The following is a 17,960-nucleotide window of genomic DNA, read 5'->3' as shown; positions in this document are numbered from 1 at the left end:
ATACGGAACAAGGACTGTGTGTGTGTGTGTGTGTGTGTGTGTGTGTGTGTGTGTGTGTGTATTTTTTTCTGGGGAAGTAGTCTTTACTTTTCAACAAATTCTAAAATGATTCACAGCTCCAAAAAAATTAAGATTTTTTGCTTTAAAATAAATTATTTTATATATCTTCTGATACAGACTTTTGGTCAATTCGGTATTATTATTCTGAGTTTATGAAAAATATTGCTTTATGAAATTTGGCCCTATAAGTTAGTGAATTATATATCTTGAGATAGCTTATCTTTGATAAACACTTAAATTTTTAAAAATAGTGTATATATTTTAAAATACTTACTGCAAAAAATACATCATTACAAAGATTATACACAAAATTACAATGTAGTCCTTAATTTATAACTGGCCATTACAGTAGCCTACTTTATTACAAAGTGCAATGAGGAAAGTCTTAAGGCTAATTGTTGAAAAAGATAATAATTTACAAATTTTAGAAAGTGGACACCAGTCTATAACATTTGTTCATTGTGTGTTGTAAATTGTAAAGTGATTCTACATACTAAGTAGTGAAAGTCCTTGTTTATCTTAGTAAAATAAATGGGCTTTGTAGAAGTGAAAATTTCTACCATATTAATTGTTTCTTATGGGGTGAGAAGATAGTATTGCCTCTTTTTTTTTTTTTTTTAAATTTTAGAAAGAGTGAGCATGAGCAGGGGAGGGGCAGAGGGAGAAGGAGAGAGACAACCCCAAGCAGACTACCCGCTGAGTGCAGAGCCTGACACAGGGCTCAATTCCACTATCCTGAGATAACGACCTGAGCCGAAATCAAGAGTTGGGCCCTTAACCGACTGAGCCACCCAGCTGCCCCAAAGACAATATTACTTTTAAAACAGACTTCACTGAACTACAATATTCAGAAAAAATAACAACAATGTGCTCCCTGCCCCATCCCCCAAAGAAACACCACTGAGAAATGTTCAGGTAGAGCTTTTTCCTAGGAACTCTGAAGCTACCCAGAAAGTTGTCTTTACTGAAAATATAACATTGGCACTCATCTGAATTGCGATGGGTTACTTTACAAGTATCAAAATTTTAAAACAGAACTAACTTGCCAAAGTATCTTTTATTTAGTGTCACAGATAATCTAGATTTTAGCATATCAGTGTTGTACTTTATAAAACACAATATTGAAATATCAATAAACAAAAGTAATAATATATAGAAACTATTAACTAGTCTCAATAATTTTAAATTTCAAATTAAGATTCTGTTTGAAGCTTTCTTTTATAGGTGAGAATTATATATTCTTAAAGATTTTATTTATTTATTTGGGAAAGAGAAAGCACGAGCAGGGGCAGAGGGAGAGGGAGAAGCAGACTCCCCTACTGAGCAGGGAGCCTGACACAGGGCTAGATCCCAGGACCTGAGCCGAAGGCAGATGCTTAAGGGATTGAGCCACCCAGACACTCCATAGGTGAGAAATAAATATATATATATATATATTTTTAAGATTTTATTTATTTGACAGAGAGAGACAGCAAGAGAGGGAACACAAGCAGGGGGAGTGGGAGAGGGAGAAGCAGGCTTCCCACGAAGCAGGGAGCCCGATGCGGGGCTGGATTCCAGGACCCTGGGATCATGACCTGAGCCGAAAGCAGATGCCCAACAACTGAGCCACCCAGGCGCCCAAAATATATATATTTTAAAGGGAAAATTTTTTTTCTACTTCCCTAACAATCAAAATATTTGGCAAAATCAACATCAAACTTTCTAAAAAAAGCATATGGAAATGCAAAGGACCAAGAGTAACGTCATCTAGTGGGTTTGCATTACAAAAACATAAGAACTATTATAAAATCATAACATTTAAGATAGTACAGTATTGGTGTAAGGATGGACAGCAAGAAATCAATAGAACAGAATAGTGTCCAGATACAGACCCACACATTACAGGTCCCCTAATTTATGAGAAAGATAACACTGTGGTGCAGCAAGAAAAGGATTTTTTTTTTCCAATGAAATCTGCAAGGTCAGTTGGATAGTCTTATGGAAAAAACAAATCTTGACACACACACACACACACACACACACCCTTATCACAACATACACAAAAATCGGTTCTAGATAAATTACAACCCTCAGGGTAAAAGTTTAAAAAAAAAAAACTTCTAGAATAAGGTTTGGCAAACTTTTCTTAAAGGGCCAGATAGTAAATATTCTAGGCCTTGCAGATCATATGGTCTTTTTTGCAACTATTTTACTCTGCCATTGTCATATGAAAGCAGTCATAGACAACATGTAAGTGAATGAGCCTCTCTGTATTCCCAAAAAGAGTTTATTTGCAAAAACAGATGGCAGTCTGGATTTAGCTTGCAGGCCATAGTTTTCTAAACCCTATTCTAGAACATCTCTCTGACCTTGCAGTAAGCAAAGATTTCTTAAACTGGACACGAAAGGTAGTAACAAAAAATAAAAATTTGATAAATTAGACTGCATTAAAATTCTTAAATCTTTTTTTTAAGATATTATTTATTTATTTGACAGAGAGAGACACAGCGAGAGAGGGAACACAAGCAGGGGGAGTGGGAAAGGGAGAAGCAGGCTTCCCGCGGAGCAGGGAGCCCGATGCGGGGCTCGATCCCAGGACCCTGGGATCATGACCTGAGCCAAAGGCAGACGCTTAACCATCTGAGCCACCGAGGCACCTCTAAAATTCTTAAATCTGTTCATCAAATGACACTGTTAAGATTTTGAAAACATACCACAGAGCAGAAGAAAACATTCAAAATATAGTCAACAAAGGATTTATATCCAAAATATATAAACACACACACACATCCTACAGATTTTTTTAAACAGAGCCAAGCCAATGGAACAAAAGGCAAGAAATTCTTGAATAAAAGTTTTACAAAAGAAACTTGACAAAAGAGAAAATCCAGATGGCCAATAAAGATATGAACTGTTCTCAGCCTCATTAGTTACCAGGAAGGTAAAAAAAAAATAAGTCTTCAATGACATCCTAATATGTACACACAAATGAAAAAGATGGGCAATGAGTGCTGTCGCGGATGTAGAACAGATGGAACTTTCCTATCCTGGTAGCAAGAGTGTAAATGAGTATAACACCTTTGGAAAATTGAATTGTCTACTTGAGGTAATCATGACTATTGCCTATGATCCAACAATTACATTCTTTGGTATAAAATCAACATGAATGCATCCATATGTCCACTAAAAGACATGTACCTGAATGTCTCTAGTGGCACTATCCATAATTGTCACAAACTGGAAACTACCCAATCCACATCAACAGAAAAACAAATAGACGCATGATACTGTGAATAGCATTAAGAAAGATGTACAGTTACACACAAGGAAATACGTTGTATATTCACATAATATATTTTCACACTATATAACAAGAATAATCTACAACTACATGCAACAACATGGATGGCTCTCTCCCCAACTCCACCCTCCAAAAACAAGAAGCCAGACACAAATAGAATACACATATGATTCCACTTGTGTGAAGTTCAAAAACAGGCAAAAGTTACCTGTTAGAATCGAAGATCATGGTTACCAGGGTGGGAGGACATAGTAAGTGGAAGGGAAGGTTCCTGGAGGGCTAGTATTGATTCTTGAGCTAGGTACAGATTTCATAGATTTGTGCAGCTTGTGAAAATAATAACCTTACTTTTAAGCACACTGTTATATGTACATTTAACTCCACTGTAGTCTACTGCGCAGGGGCTTAAATCATTTGAAGAGGATTAGATTAGCATCAGGATAGATAAACATAATGCTTTCTGGCTCCCTGTTCCCTTCTCTGCTTCATGTTTATTTTGTTCTCCTTTAACTTCTACTTAATGTAAATTTGATTTGCAAAACTAACCCATATTCCATAAGTCCATGCTGGTAAAAATAAGTGATTGAATAAGTTAATAAATGGGAGAGAGAAGACAAATCTCCCATGCAAAAGAATTCAAGTAATTTATATAGGTACTTCACTCTCAAGGAGGTGGACTATGCCCCTGCCCCTTAAGGGTAAGGCTAGGCATAGTGGCTTCCTTCCAAAGAGTACAGTATGGAAAGGAAGGAAAAGAGTAACTTTACAGTATAGAAATCTGACAGACACTACCTTAGCCAGGTATTCAAGGTCAACATCATCACTGATAGGTTATACTGATAGTATGTACCCTCAACATGATGTGATAAGAATGATACTTTACCTCTATGGTTTTCCTCCAAAAACCTATAACCATGCTCTAATCATAGAAAAAAATATCAGACAAGTTCAAATTGAGGGACATTCCACAAAATACCTGACTGTATTCCCCAAAACTGTCAAGGCCATCAAAAACAAGGCAAGCCTGAGAACAGTCAGAGCCCAGAAGAGCCTAAGGAGATACAACATCTAAATATAACGTGTCTTGGATGGGATCATGGAAAAGGAAAAAGGATTTTAGGTAAAAATTAAGGAAATCTGCATGTAACATGGACTTTAATAATAATATGCCCATATTGGTTCATTAATTACAACAAATTTACTCTAGTAACGTAAGATGTTAACAGCAGGGGAAACAGTGCAGGTGCACTGGAACTCTGTATTATCTTTGCAACTTTTCTGTAAATCTAAAATTATTTCAAGGTAAAAGTTTTATTTAAAAAATACAATCCACATAATAAACACTAGGTTAAACTTAAACTACGGAATCAAGTTATTAACAATAAGAAAATACAAGAGTAGGAAACAATGACTGGTTTCATAATCCAATAGCCAGTTATAATGCAGTAACTATTCTATGGCTTCTCGACATGTTTGAATGTATTCCTAGTGCTTAAACTTTATGAACGTGAATTACTTTTGTTTACTTCAGCACATTAAGGTGGGAGCTTTACGAACTATAACTTACTCGGATATTTTAAGTTAAACTCTTTATATTAAACTTCAAGCAGAGTAGCTGAGTGATGAAATAGAGAATGTTTTTGTTAGTAATTACAGACTATTAAAAATAAATTTTCACTCCATTACACTCTTTCATCAAATATAATAGAAGCATCATAGAAAGTTGGAACTGAAAGGGACATTTAAGGGATTAGTTCAGCTCCTTAACTTTATATGAAATAACTGAGTGCCAGAGAGTCTGGGACTTGCCCAAGGTCATAATAAATTGGTGGGAGAGCTGGAATTCACTTATTCAGTTGAACAAGCATTTACTGATTATTTATTATATTTCAAGCACTGTGATAGGTGCTAGAAATATAAAAATGAGTAAGACTATCTTTCTGGAGGAGGAGGTGGGGGTAGGGAGAGGCGAGGAAGTGAGTGGATGAATACAGTACAATGCGGAAGCAAGCTACTAGACAAAGTACAGGGTGCCATGAAAATGAAGGAGCAGATCACCTGACACAGCTAGGTGTCACCTGAGCCTTTCAAAGGTAGGCCGGGTTTATACAGATGAGGAGGCTGAGACCTGATATTCCAAGCAAAGCTGATCACCTGAGCCCAAGGCAGAAAGGTGAAAAAATGTGTTGTGTCGGAAACTGCTGTCTGCCGTTACTGCAGAATAGTGCAGGCAAGGAGCAGCGACAGTTAAACTGAAAATGCCAGACCCTGGGGAAGGTTTTGTGCCGTTTAATGAGCCACGTCTTGTAAGAGAGGGGAAGTTACTGAAAGGTTCTGAATGTTAGGTTATTCAGATGGTTTTGTGGAGGACAGATCTGAGGACAAGACTAAGTCCTGGGAACTCTGTCAGAGAGGTTACTGCACTACTAGAGAGACGACACAGGGTGGATCAGCTGGTTTAGGAAGGTGCTGGTTAATATGAAAAGGAGGTGTACTCAAGAAAGACTTAAAAAATGAGGGACGATTAATTGGATGGGTTGAGGCGAGTGGAGTCGATGGTTGGAGGTGCTGACCAACCCTAGTCTACACCACAGGTCTTTGGAATTTCAGATCTCAAGGAGTACATGTAAGCCCTGGGCTGTATTTATCCATTTGTACTCCACCCCAGGAAATAGCTCAGAATACCCACAAGTGAAGCAGTTTTTGATAAACATTGAAAAGAGAGCAAACAACAATAAAACTCATCTTAGGACAAAAGGCACCTTCTTGCCCTATATTCACATAATCAAGAGAGACCCCTGAGGTGATACTTTGCAGAGCAAAGAGGATTTGCTTCCAAGGTTTTTGTCTTCCCTCCTAGGCCACAGAGAGCTCACCCTAAATTTTAAGTATACCCCCAAAAGGGCACACCTTGAATTCCTGCCCTCATGCATCCCATGTTAGGCTTTGGTGACTGGATGATCGAGCTGACTATAAAGAGAGAGATTATGGGAAGAAAATCAGGACAAAAGATAATGAGTTCAGCTTTAAACAAGCTAAATTTAGGGGCACCTGGGTGGCTCAGATGGTTAGGCGTCTGCTTTCGGCTCAGGTTATGGTCCCAGGTTCCTGGGATCAAGCCCTGCTTCGGGCTCCCTGCTCAGCGGGGAGCCTGCTTCTCCCCCTCCCTCTGCCACTCCCCCTGCTCATGCTGTCTCTCTCTTTCTCTCTGTATCTGTGTCTCGAATGAATAAATTAAAAAAATCTTAAAAAATAAAAAATAAACAAGCTAAATTTAAAATGCCTGTGGAATATTCAGTTAGAGAAATTAAAAAGGCAATAGGATAATCTACTCTGAAACCTGGGGAAGACATAACAATCTGAGAGTCAAAGGTTATAATAAGAACAAAAATCATGAAAGTGGATGCCATTTCTCAAGGATAAGAACAGTGGGAAGGATAGCAGGCCAAAGATGTAAGTTCACCAACATTTGGAATAGAAGTGAAGTCTTCAGTAAAAAGCTCAACAAAATAGTCAAAACTCTACCAGGAAACCTAAAGACTGTTGTATCCCAACAGCATAGGAGTGTGATAGTTTTCAGGAGATATCAGTGGTATTGAGTAGAGAAGAGCCACTAAAAGCCATACCTAAAAAAAATCCGTTAAATTTGATGACTTCAGTGAGAGTTCTTTCAGTGGAATGATTGTTCTTAATTGCAGTTAGGTGGGTTAATGAGTATGTGGGTGATGAAAAAGTGGCGACTGCTTTTCTAGACTATTCCTTGGAGGTTTGGATGAACGTGAAAGGAGAAAGACAAAAAAAAAACATCTAGAGGCAGACCCACTCTAGAAAAGTGGAGACTCTTTTGTTACTTTATTTGGGATGAGATGTTTAGCATATTTGTAGGCTACAAAGAAGATGCCCACTAGCAAGGCAGGTGTTGTTGAGAGAGGGTAGGGAAAAGGCAGGGGAGACTGGGGTAAAAGACATACAGTAGGAGGAACTGCCATCCAACAGTTGAAGGAGGATTTCCTTCTCTATAAGGAAGGAAGCCAGCATAAATTAACATATAATCAAGTTTGTAGGAGTGTGTGTGTGTGTTTGTGTGTGTGTGTGTGTGTCTGTCTGTCTGTCTGTCTGCCTGTCCGTCCCAGAGAGGGTGGTAGGGCAGTAGGGAGATGAAGATCATGCTTGAAGACTGACTGTTACTTATTTATTCATATTTATTTTTTCTAGTAGGAGGTAGATTCATCTGCCGAGAATGAAGAAGTTTAGTCCTACGAGAGCAGCGAGGGTTTGGATGAATTTTAAGGAGTGTAGGCAAGGGAATTACTAAGGATAAAAATAAAAAGATTAAACTGAGGCTAAGAGTGGGAGACTCTTAATGTTTGACAGCAACAATCTGCAAGCTTGTATGATTTTTTCAGTTATGTTCAACTAACAGAATTTTTTTAAAAGGCATTTATCAAATATCCCATAATATATTCTTGGCATTGTGCATTGCTAGCATTACCTCAACCCCAGTATATGAGTATGTTTATTACCCCAATTTACAAGTTAAGTAACATCCCCAAGGTTGCACAGCTAGTAAAAAGGCAGAGAACAAGTCTGTCCAACTCCAAACCACATGTTGTTGGCCAACATGCTGTATTTTCTCCCAAAGATTTGGAGCTTTAAGAATTGATACAACATTTTGCCTAGCTTCAGGGAACTCCTAATCCACAAAAGAAGTTAGGACAATAAATAATCACAAGCAAATATGAAGGTTTGATATGCTCAGACAGCAGAGAAGAGGAGCCCATTGCTCTGAGCTTTAAGGAAGCCTTCTCAGGGAGCTGACACCTGAGCACTGAGCTGATCTCTGTCAGTATTCACCAGGTGAACAGGGAGTCAGGGGCATTCCAGACACAAGGACTGTGTGTGTGCAAAAGCAAGGAGGCATGAGAAGCCATCACATTTTTGCTCAATGCACCTGGAACATAGAGTGACTCTTGGGTGAGGGGTGGGAGAGATGGGCGAGATATGGGCAAATATTAAGGGCATCATACCTACTGAGAGTTTACTTTGGTAATCAGCTGACTGACATGGAAGATTTTAAAAAAGAGAATAGCATCAGATTTCTTTATTATTGAAATATAATTGACATACAATGTTATATTAGTTTCAGGTGTACAATTGATTGGATAATTCTGTGTGTTACTCAGTGCTCATACAATAAGTGTAGTCACCATCTGTCATCATACAATGTTATTACAATAGTACTGGCTATATTCCCTTTGCTGTAGTTATCTCTGTGACTTACTTATTTTATAACTGGAAGTTTGTACCTCTTAATCCCCTTCATCTGTTTTGCCCATCTCCCCACCCCCCTCCTCTCTGGCAACCACCGGCTTGTTCTCTGTTTTTAAGAGTCTGTTTGATTTTTTGTTTGTTTTGTCTTGTTTTTTATATTGCACATGTATATGAGTGAAATCATACGGTATTTATCTTTCTCTGTCTTACTTCACTTATTAGCAGTATACCCTCTAGGTTCGTCCATGTTGTTGCTGATGGCAAGATTTCATTGTTTTTTATGACTTAGTAATATTCCAGTGTGTGTGTGTGTGTGTGTGTGTGTGTGTGTGTGTGTGTATCACATCTTCTTTATCCATTCATCTAGCAGTGGACACTTGGATTACTTCCCTATCTTGGTGATTGTAAATAATGCAACAATAAACATAAGGAGACATATGTCTTTTCAAGTTAGTGTTTTCATTTGGGGGGGTAAATACCCAGTAGTGGAATTACTGGATCATATGGTATTTCTGTTTTTATTTTTTGAGGAACCTCCACACTGCTTTCCACAGTGGCCGCACCAACTTACATTCCCACCAACAGTGCACAATGGTTTCCCTTTCTTTACATCCTCACCAGCACTTATTATTTCTTGTCTTTTTGATATGTGAGGTGGTATCTCGTTGTGGTCTTGATTTGATGATGAGTGATATTGAGCATCTTTTCATGCGTCTGTTGGCCATCTCTATGTCTTCTTTGGAAGAATGTCTATTTCGGTCCTCTGCTGATTTTTCAATAGGATTGTTTGCTTTTTGGTGTTGAGTTGTGTAAGTTCTTTATATATTTTGGGTATTAACCCCTTGTAGGGTATATCATTTGCAAATATCTAGAAGAGAATGATATCAGATTTTAGTTTTACAAGTATGACCCTGCCCATGACAAGCAGCATGGATTATACAAAGGGAGACTAATAATTATAAAAACTATACGCTTTTATGTATTCTGAATCAAACACTATGTAAGTGATTTACACAGATTCAGTGATTTAATCATCATAAAAACCCTGTGAGGAAAGTGTAGTCATTTCCATTTCACAGGTGAGGAAACCAAGGCAGTGATGGGCTAAAGTGCTTGTCCAGGATCTCAAAGCTAAAAAGGGGCAGAGGCAGAATCTGAACAGAGGCAGACTGGCTAAGGCAAGGATCTTGGTTGGGAGCCTACTGCAATGGCCATGGGTAAAAGATGCTGAGGATCAGGCCTAAGGCAATAGCAGTGGAGCTAGAGTAGAAAGAAACAGCCACAGGTTCCTAGATCTAAGGCCAATGTTCTTGCCATTGTTTTCTTATTTTTTGTAGTTTTTCTATTTGTATCTAAACAGATCTGATGACACCTAGAAGTGGGTTTGGCGTCGCACCCCCCCCCCCAAAAAAATTCACATCTGTCAAGAACCTTAGAATGTGATCTTATTTGGAAATAGGGCCTTTGCAGGTATAACTAGTTGTTAAGATGAGGTCACACTTGATTAGATTGGGCCCTAAGTCCAATGACAGGTGTCCTTGTAAGAAAAGGAGAGGACACACAGAGAAGGACGTGAAGACAGAGACAGATTGGAATGATGCAGCCATAAACCAGGGAAAGCCACGGACTGCCAGGACCTGCTAGAAGCTAGGAAGGAGCAAGGAAGAATCTATTCCTAGAACCTTCAGTGTGAGCATGGCCCTGCTGGCACATTGATTTCAGATTTCTGGCCTCCAGACTGTGAGCCACTACATTGCTATTGTTTTAAGCCCAAAAGTTTGTGCTAATTTATTACAGAAGCCCTAGGATACTAATACAACACCCTTCTTTATTCAAGTTAAATTTCCATGTAGGGTTATATTCTCATATATTTATAATTGCATACAAATAAGTATATAGTTTTTGAAGGAAAAATCATTCACAGTTGATGATCTCATAAGCCTGCCATCTTTATTGCATTTCACTGCTGTTTGCCCAATAGACTAACCTCATTTGGATTCCCGGAGGTTAGTCTTGCTTTCACCTTCGTATTATTATCCACACTTTAAATATATTGAGTTGCAGAAACAGAATTCTCTTTGTACCCTGCCCTGGAAGTACCTTGAAGGTAAGACTTCTTTTATAAACAAAACACCAACCTCTATGTTTGAAAAAGGTTATAAAAGTGCACAAGCCTGCTTTAGGCTTGGCTTTTGCACCGACCCAGGAGTTGACAGAGTCTGCTCTCATTTAAGACGGGAAATATCAGGAGCTGTTTGCAAAGTGTATGATAGGCAATATAAGCAATCAAGCACAAAAGGAGTCTTTTCATATCTTATTGGAAACTCTGAGTTTCCACAAGATAGAATTGTAGAATTTTAGAGCTATTCAGATAGAATTGACATGTAACTCCTTTGTAACAAAGGAATTAAAAACATTTTAATTTCTACCAATACAGTGGCATTGACTTAATTTTAACCCTACATCGTTTATTCTTTTCTCTGCAAGCCATATTCTTATTGACATGTCACTTTTATTTGTTACCTATTTTACAAATACCCTGTTTACCATTTATTTTTCAGAAAAAAAAAAAGAAAAATTGGATACAAATGTATTTGAGGTTTTCTGGGGCTTCCTGCTCAGACTCATCAGTCACAGAGACACCTACACACACACACACACACACACACACACACACACACACACACTCCCACAGGAGCTCGAGGTGCAACCTGATGGAAAAACGGAGACTTGGTGACTAGAGCAGTTCTGCTCAGAGCATTTTCTCCACACCTGCTACCCTTATCCCAGACAATGAAAATCATTTCCTACTTTCCAGTGAGCAGGAGTATTTTAGTAGTTTGTGCATAAGTAAATGTCTACCCTCTTTTCCAGAAACACAAACACACTGTAACAAAGCAGCTACAACTTTCCTTTTAAAATTAACTCCTGCAGGGTTTTTGTGGTTGTTGTTTAGATGAATTAATCATATTAGGAGACAGGATGCAGGTTTTAGGGTCAGCGATGAGGAGATTCTTGACATTTATCTCCTCTACAGGGATCTCCAATTTTTTTAATCATAACACTTACCTGAGTTTTCTTGTTTATTAATTTATTGGTTGATCTATTTTCTGTTTGTCTGTCTATCTGTCCAGAATAGCAGACACTTACTTTCCTTACTCACTGCATTCCCTACAGAGTCTAGAACTGCACCTGTTGCTAATCAAATGTTTATTCAATGAAGGAAGCAATGCATGCAGAGTAGATATCCCAGGATCCATAATGGAGTGAGGATTGAGAGAAAGAAGCCATTACAGAAGTGAAGGTCACTGAAGACACAGATTCTTTAGCAGAATAGAAGCATGGACTCTAGTGGGCAACTGAGGCAAAATCTTGGGTAATGTTGGAAAAGGGCTGGTTTCACAATCTGCAAAGATAAAGGAGGGAAGTATCTCAAGGATGAGCACAAAGCAGCTATGGGGCAGGGACGAAAATGTAATTAATTCTTAAAGTTATGTCCTTTGGACAGGTGTAGAGAGAAGTTATGGGGATATGTAAGCTGAGTATTTCTAAAGCTTGCCTATAAAATGTGACAAGTAACTCAGACTCTCTAAAAAGGAAATTGATGAATTCGCAAGTATCATTTCCAGGGCTTTACAACAAAAATATGCATTTTGAAATCCTGTGTTTATGTGTACACTCCATGGGTAGTGGCATTATAATATAGCAGTGGTATGTCATGAAATAACATGCTAGAAAAACAGTTTAGACTTTGAAATGAAATAACTCAGTTAAAATATGCAAAATACACTCAAGCAAAGATTCAGGTAAAGTTCCCTAGCTCTAGGATGTGCCTTTGCTTGCTCTCTCTACATCTGATCTCACGTGGCTTTATATAGGAAACAAGAGAAGCTAATGTCACCCAAAATATCCTAGGTATGTATTGTCAGATGAAGAAATTATAGAAAGAGAGAAGGAGCTATTGCTGTGTTGAAAGAAGAGGGAGAACTGTAGCTATATCAACATTACCCAGTGTCACCTAGTTACATTAAAAAGTTCTGAATAAACAGCTCAAGGGAAAAAAGACATTTTCCTTTTCTGAGTTAATATGTTTTTGTGCTGTTGTCTGGGCGTCTTTTCAATTTTCCTTTGTTGACTTGGCTGTTTTTGGATTGGAGGCTTCTTTTTCTTATCTGTGGGGAGGAATGCTTTTCTAACTAGAGCCGGTGACTTTGCTGGGATGGCAAGGTTTACCACAGAACATGAAAGCCTGTGCCCCCCGTAAAGAACTGAAACATGTCCTTTAGTGCCCGAGAGCTCACCAAATGGGGAAGTAAGTGGAACACGCCAACGTGGGGAGTGGCCACCACCAAGTCTCCTGCCTCTGTACCTCTGGTGGCAATTTCACTCTCCCACTGATCCCAGACCTGTGTGGCCAAGGCTCTGGGTACACATTCAGAAATGTGCTCTGATGGATTCCTCTTTGCTGGGGGAGAACATGACCAAGATGTCAGGGGGAGGGCCAAGGCCAAGGGCACTGGGGCTGTATTTATTACTGACCGTGGTTCTAAACCACAATTGCTGTTCAGGAGCTGTGCTTCTCCTTTATGTCACCTTCCCTAGGAATTCCGAATCTGACGAGGCAAGACCTGATAGGGAGGAGAGAAGGGCGAGAGCAAGGGGCGAGACAACGAGAAGGTGGGTGTAGGAGAGACACAGTCATTGAGAGATTTCCAGAAAGGAAAAAAAAAAAAAAAAAAGACTTTCATTATGATATTGTTATATATAATAGTTACCGTATTGGTTAAGATTATATTCACTGCAGGTTATAGAAAACAGACTAACAGTCACTTAACAAGTTTAGGATTTATTTTTCTCACACAACAAGGAATCTGAAGGGAGTCAAGCCTCCTCAGGGTCGTTAAGGACTGGGGCTCTGTCTGCCGTTTCCTCCTCGGTTTGTCCTTGCGGTGTTCGTCCTGTCATGGTCTCAAGATGGCTGCTCCACCCCCAACCTCACACTTGCATTCCAGTCAAGAGGCAAAGGGACCCAGAAGCTCCTGGCAAGGTTTTGCCTTTTCATGAGTAAAGATCCTTTTCCAGAGATTTCTGCCCATGTCCCTTTGTCCGGAAATGAGTCCCATGGGAATCCTTGCCTGTGAGAGAGACCGAGAGCTTGGGAATTTATGGTTCCAGCTTCTGTGGGGAGGACCACAATGAGAGAGAAAGGGATGGCTATGGATTTTGAATGAACCACAATAGATCAAGGCCAAATTATCAAATAATCAAAGGAAAAGGGTATATATATGTATATATATATATATATACACACACACACACATTAAAGGCCAAAATATGCGAAGCCAAGCAAGAGTTATGATGACTAAAGGTCGCGCAGGTAGAGCCACACAACAGCCAGTAAAGATGACAATCAGAGGTCGTTGACCAACACTAAAGTGCTTTAGACTTTTGTTGCTTTACTTTTCTATCTTGTGAAATGTTTCTATTCCCCTGTTTGTTCTCTGTTGAAGAAAAAATAGGACAACAATATTTTATAACTTACGTAGGCAGTTTTCTCTCCCAGGTTTTGGAGGGACACATGCCCCCTGGGAGTCTCCCTGCACTGGGTGCTCCTTTGCTCTGGGTTGAAAATCGCAGCAGCGAAGGCTCGAGATGCCAGGGAGCTGAGACAGTGACTCAAAAATATGACAGGGTAGGGAGTTAGTAAAGAAACAGGAGCAGGGCAGAATTTTTATATTTTTCTCATCCCTCTTCCTCTTTGGCTCCCGATTAATGTAACCTTCAAGTCCACGTGTAACCCACCCCTTCCTTGGAGTCTGCTTGCGTCTCATGCCCTCTCCGGTGGTCTGACAGAGTCTCTCCTCCTGGGTGCACACATCACAGCTGCTGTGTGCCTATATCAGAGTAACATTCTTTCCCTCGGCAAAAAACTACTTAGAGCCCACCATGTTCCACGCTCTGCCCAAAACTCTGGGTTTAGAGCTGTTCAGCCCCTGCCATGCCTAACAGCACCACCCACCAGAAATATAATGCAAGCCACACAGGTAATTTTAAGTTTTCTATTATCCACAAAAAAAGGGGGGGTAAAAAGAAATGGGTGATACTAATTTTAATAATACATTTTATTTAAACTAATATACCCAAAATATGGTTTAAATAATATTTATTAAATTTTAGAGTATTGATATTATATCAAAATAATACCAAAATCACATTATTTGATATGATTGTTATTATTACACATAAAAATTATGGGTGAGATATTTTACTTTTTTATATTAAATCTTCAAACTCCAGTGTGTATTTGATCCTTACAGCACATCTCAATTCAGATGAGCCACGTTTCAAGTGGTCGGTTTGGCTAGTGGCTGCCACGTTCAGCTGCACTGCTCTAGAGCTTACAGACCTTAAATAATGATTTATTGTAAAACTTGTTCATTAGGCTTAGTAAATGTCTGATATACACAGGGTTCATGGCATGTGGTAATAAGGGAAGCAGTCTCATGTGAAGAAAGCCAGCTGCTCTTTTTGTCGGCTCCCCAAAAGTAGGCATTTATCTTAACACCTTTACCATTGCCCAAAGTCTAGATCTCAGCCTCATAGATTTAGAAAGCCTTAATCTATTTGAAGTCCTACAGTTGATTTACTTCAGAATCCTGGCTCCTCTAAGTGACAAGATCCTGGGACTAGTGTATGAAAATAGAGAATCCAAGTCCATTTGCAATGAAATGTGCCAGGAGGTGTGTGCACTTGTGTCATCTCCATGCACCTGGATTTGGCACGTCCTGGAAGATGCCAAATCCAGCCCCCCCCCACCTGTTTTTGTAGAGCCATTAGCTAAGAATTGTTTGTGTACTTTTAAAGTCGATAGGAAATCAAAAGAAGAATAAAATTGTGTAATACATGAAAACTGCATGAAATTCAACTATCCGTGTCCATAAATGTTTTACTGGAACACAACCACATGTTCAGTTAAGTATTATCTATGACTGCTTTCACGCTACAATAGCAGAGTTTTGTAGTTGCAACAGAGACCATATGGCCTGCAAAGCCTAAAATATTTACCATCTGACTTATTACAGAAAATGTTTGCCACCTTCTGCCATATACCAGTGGCTCTCACCCTGTGTTGTGTATGTGAACTACTTGAGGAGCGTTAACCAAGTACAAATACCTAGCACCCACCCCAAGTAACTCTGATTGAAGTAGCTTCTGGTGAGGACTAAGCATTGGTATTAAAAGAAAAATTTTATTCTAATACTGTAGCCAATCTCTATAGGAAGCCAAAATAACCATGAGGTTGTGTGGAGAACATGGACTCAAGTCAGGAAAGAGCTTGAGTATCCATCTTCAATCAATCCAGGCCTGTCAGCATACAGACCACTTGAGTCAGTGTGCCAAGGCACATTCTTTCAACTCCGTGCTCATCCAGACCCGCCAGTATTCACTTCTGTGACCATGACGTTCCTTCGCTTCCAAACTTAACCAGCTCCTGCTGATTAACACATTCTTCCTGCGCATTCACCAGTTAATCCAGCCTTATCAGCCTGGGGCCATTCTGTCTAACATGATTTTGTTTGTCTGTTCGGATTCAGCTTTTCTAGCTTTCTGAGGACAGATCTCCTTCCCCCAGATCATTTCTTGTTTGCCTCAATGCCTGTGCCTTTGGCAACTTATATTCCAGTTGTTGCTTTTCTTGGGTATCTTTGAATCTCCAGCCTGATATGTCTCTTAAGTATTTAGTGGATGGCTTCACTAGTAGTCGAGCGAATGAAGGAATGAATGAATGAAAAGTTAGAATTGGGGGCACCTGGGTGGCTCAGTCATTAAGCCTGCTTGTATTGCCTCTCTCGCTGTCTCTCACTCTCTGTCAAATAAATAAATAAAATCTTTAAAAAAAACAAAAGTTAGAATGGAAGGACAGTTAGAAAAAATACACAGGAATTTTGCAAGCTGTGTTTTGTGGGTATAAATGTGAGTTTAAATATTCTTTTTTAAAGATTTTATTTATTTACTTGACAGAGAGAGAGCACAAGTAGGCAGAGAGGCAGGCAGAGGGAGAGGGAGAAACAGGCTCCCCGCCAAGCAGGGAGCCTGACGCAGACTTGATCCCAGGACCCTGGGATCATGACCTGAGCCAAAGGCAGCTGCCTAACCGACTGAGCCACCCAGGCGCCCCTAAGTGTGAGTTTAAAATCAAAGTGTCCACATTCAAATCCTGGTTCTGCTACTTTCCTTGGAGAGCCCCCTGGGAGGATCACTTCACATGTCTGAGAACAAGACTTTGGTTACTGTAAGAAGGAGAGAGTAACACCTACCTCACAGAGTTGTGTGAGGGTGACTTACCAAATATGGTAGTTCTTAGTATAATCCCTGGCGTATAATAGCTTCTTAATAAAAAGTTTCCTCATCCTTCCTCTGCATGGCTAAGGCATCCTTCTGCATGAAAATGTCCCGAGTAGTTTGAAGTCTTATTTATTTAATTATGCAACGTTTAACACTGATACAAAGTTCTTTTATTATTTGAACATAAATTTTATAATACAAATTTTCAAATAATTCTAGATAACAAAATTTTATAATTGACTTTATAGTTCCATACCATGGCTCTAATATAAGATTTTTTCCATGATATAAGCATCACATAAACCTATTCACTTTGTAGGCCCTGTGTCTTTTTATATAACATTAAATTTTACTTTTTTTTCAAAAGCTTCTTAAGTTTTGAGGTGGGAAATTACTTCATGTGAACTCATAGTTTATATATTTAGGGAAAACGTGGTCTGTCCTTTAAAATATTGTCCTTTCCTATTTGTTGGTTCCAAAATAGTCATAAGATAATGAAGAATCAAAAGTTCTTGACCCTGGCTTCATGCAATAATCACCGGAGGTACTTTTAAAATTCCAATGCTCAGCACCACTCCAGACCAGAATCTCTACGGGTGAGCCCGGGCATCATTTGTTTTCAGTCTTCCAGATGATACCAATGTATAGTGAAGATTGGAAGCCACTAATCTATCATTCTACCCTCTGTTTAACGTATGAGGGGAAATGAAGCCCAGAGATTAAATGATGGACCCCCCCACCCTCAGCTGAACTGGAACTGAAACCCAGTTTTTCCACCTCAAGACCAATGTTCCAAGTTAATCCTATACCTAGAATTTTAGGATACACAGTTTTCTTGATGCATACAAAAACCTCACTGTAGAGACTATTGCTTAATTTAAATGGGATATAAAGAGAATATCAGTGGTATAAGAATTAAAGTGTATATGTTTAATTCATTCTTTAAAATTCAGTTAAGCACATCTTATATGTTAGGTATGGTGACTTTCATCATTAGGTC

The 17,960-nt window shown here is 39.1% G+C and overlaps 1 protein-coding gene across 3 annotated transcripts in view; it reads left to right on the top strand.

Moving 5' to 3' along the window:
- KCNQ5 (potassium voltage-gated channel subfamily Q member 5) overlaps nt 1–17,960 on the top strand; it is a 498,060-nt gene that overhangs the window by 137,030 nt on the left and 343,070 nt on the right. The window lies entirely within an intron of this gene.

Source organism: Zalophus californianus, chromosome 7 (genome assembly GCF_009762305.2).
Source record: "Zalophus californianus isolate mZalCal1 chromosome 7, mZalCal1.pri.v2, whole genome shotgun sequence".
In the NCBI taxonomy this organism is placed as follows: Eukaryota; Metazoa; Chordata; class Mammalia; order Carnivora; family Otariidae; genus Zalophus; species Zalophus californianus.
Note: the sequence above shows the minus strand (reverse complement) of the source record. Positions and strands in the feature narration are given on the sequence as shown.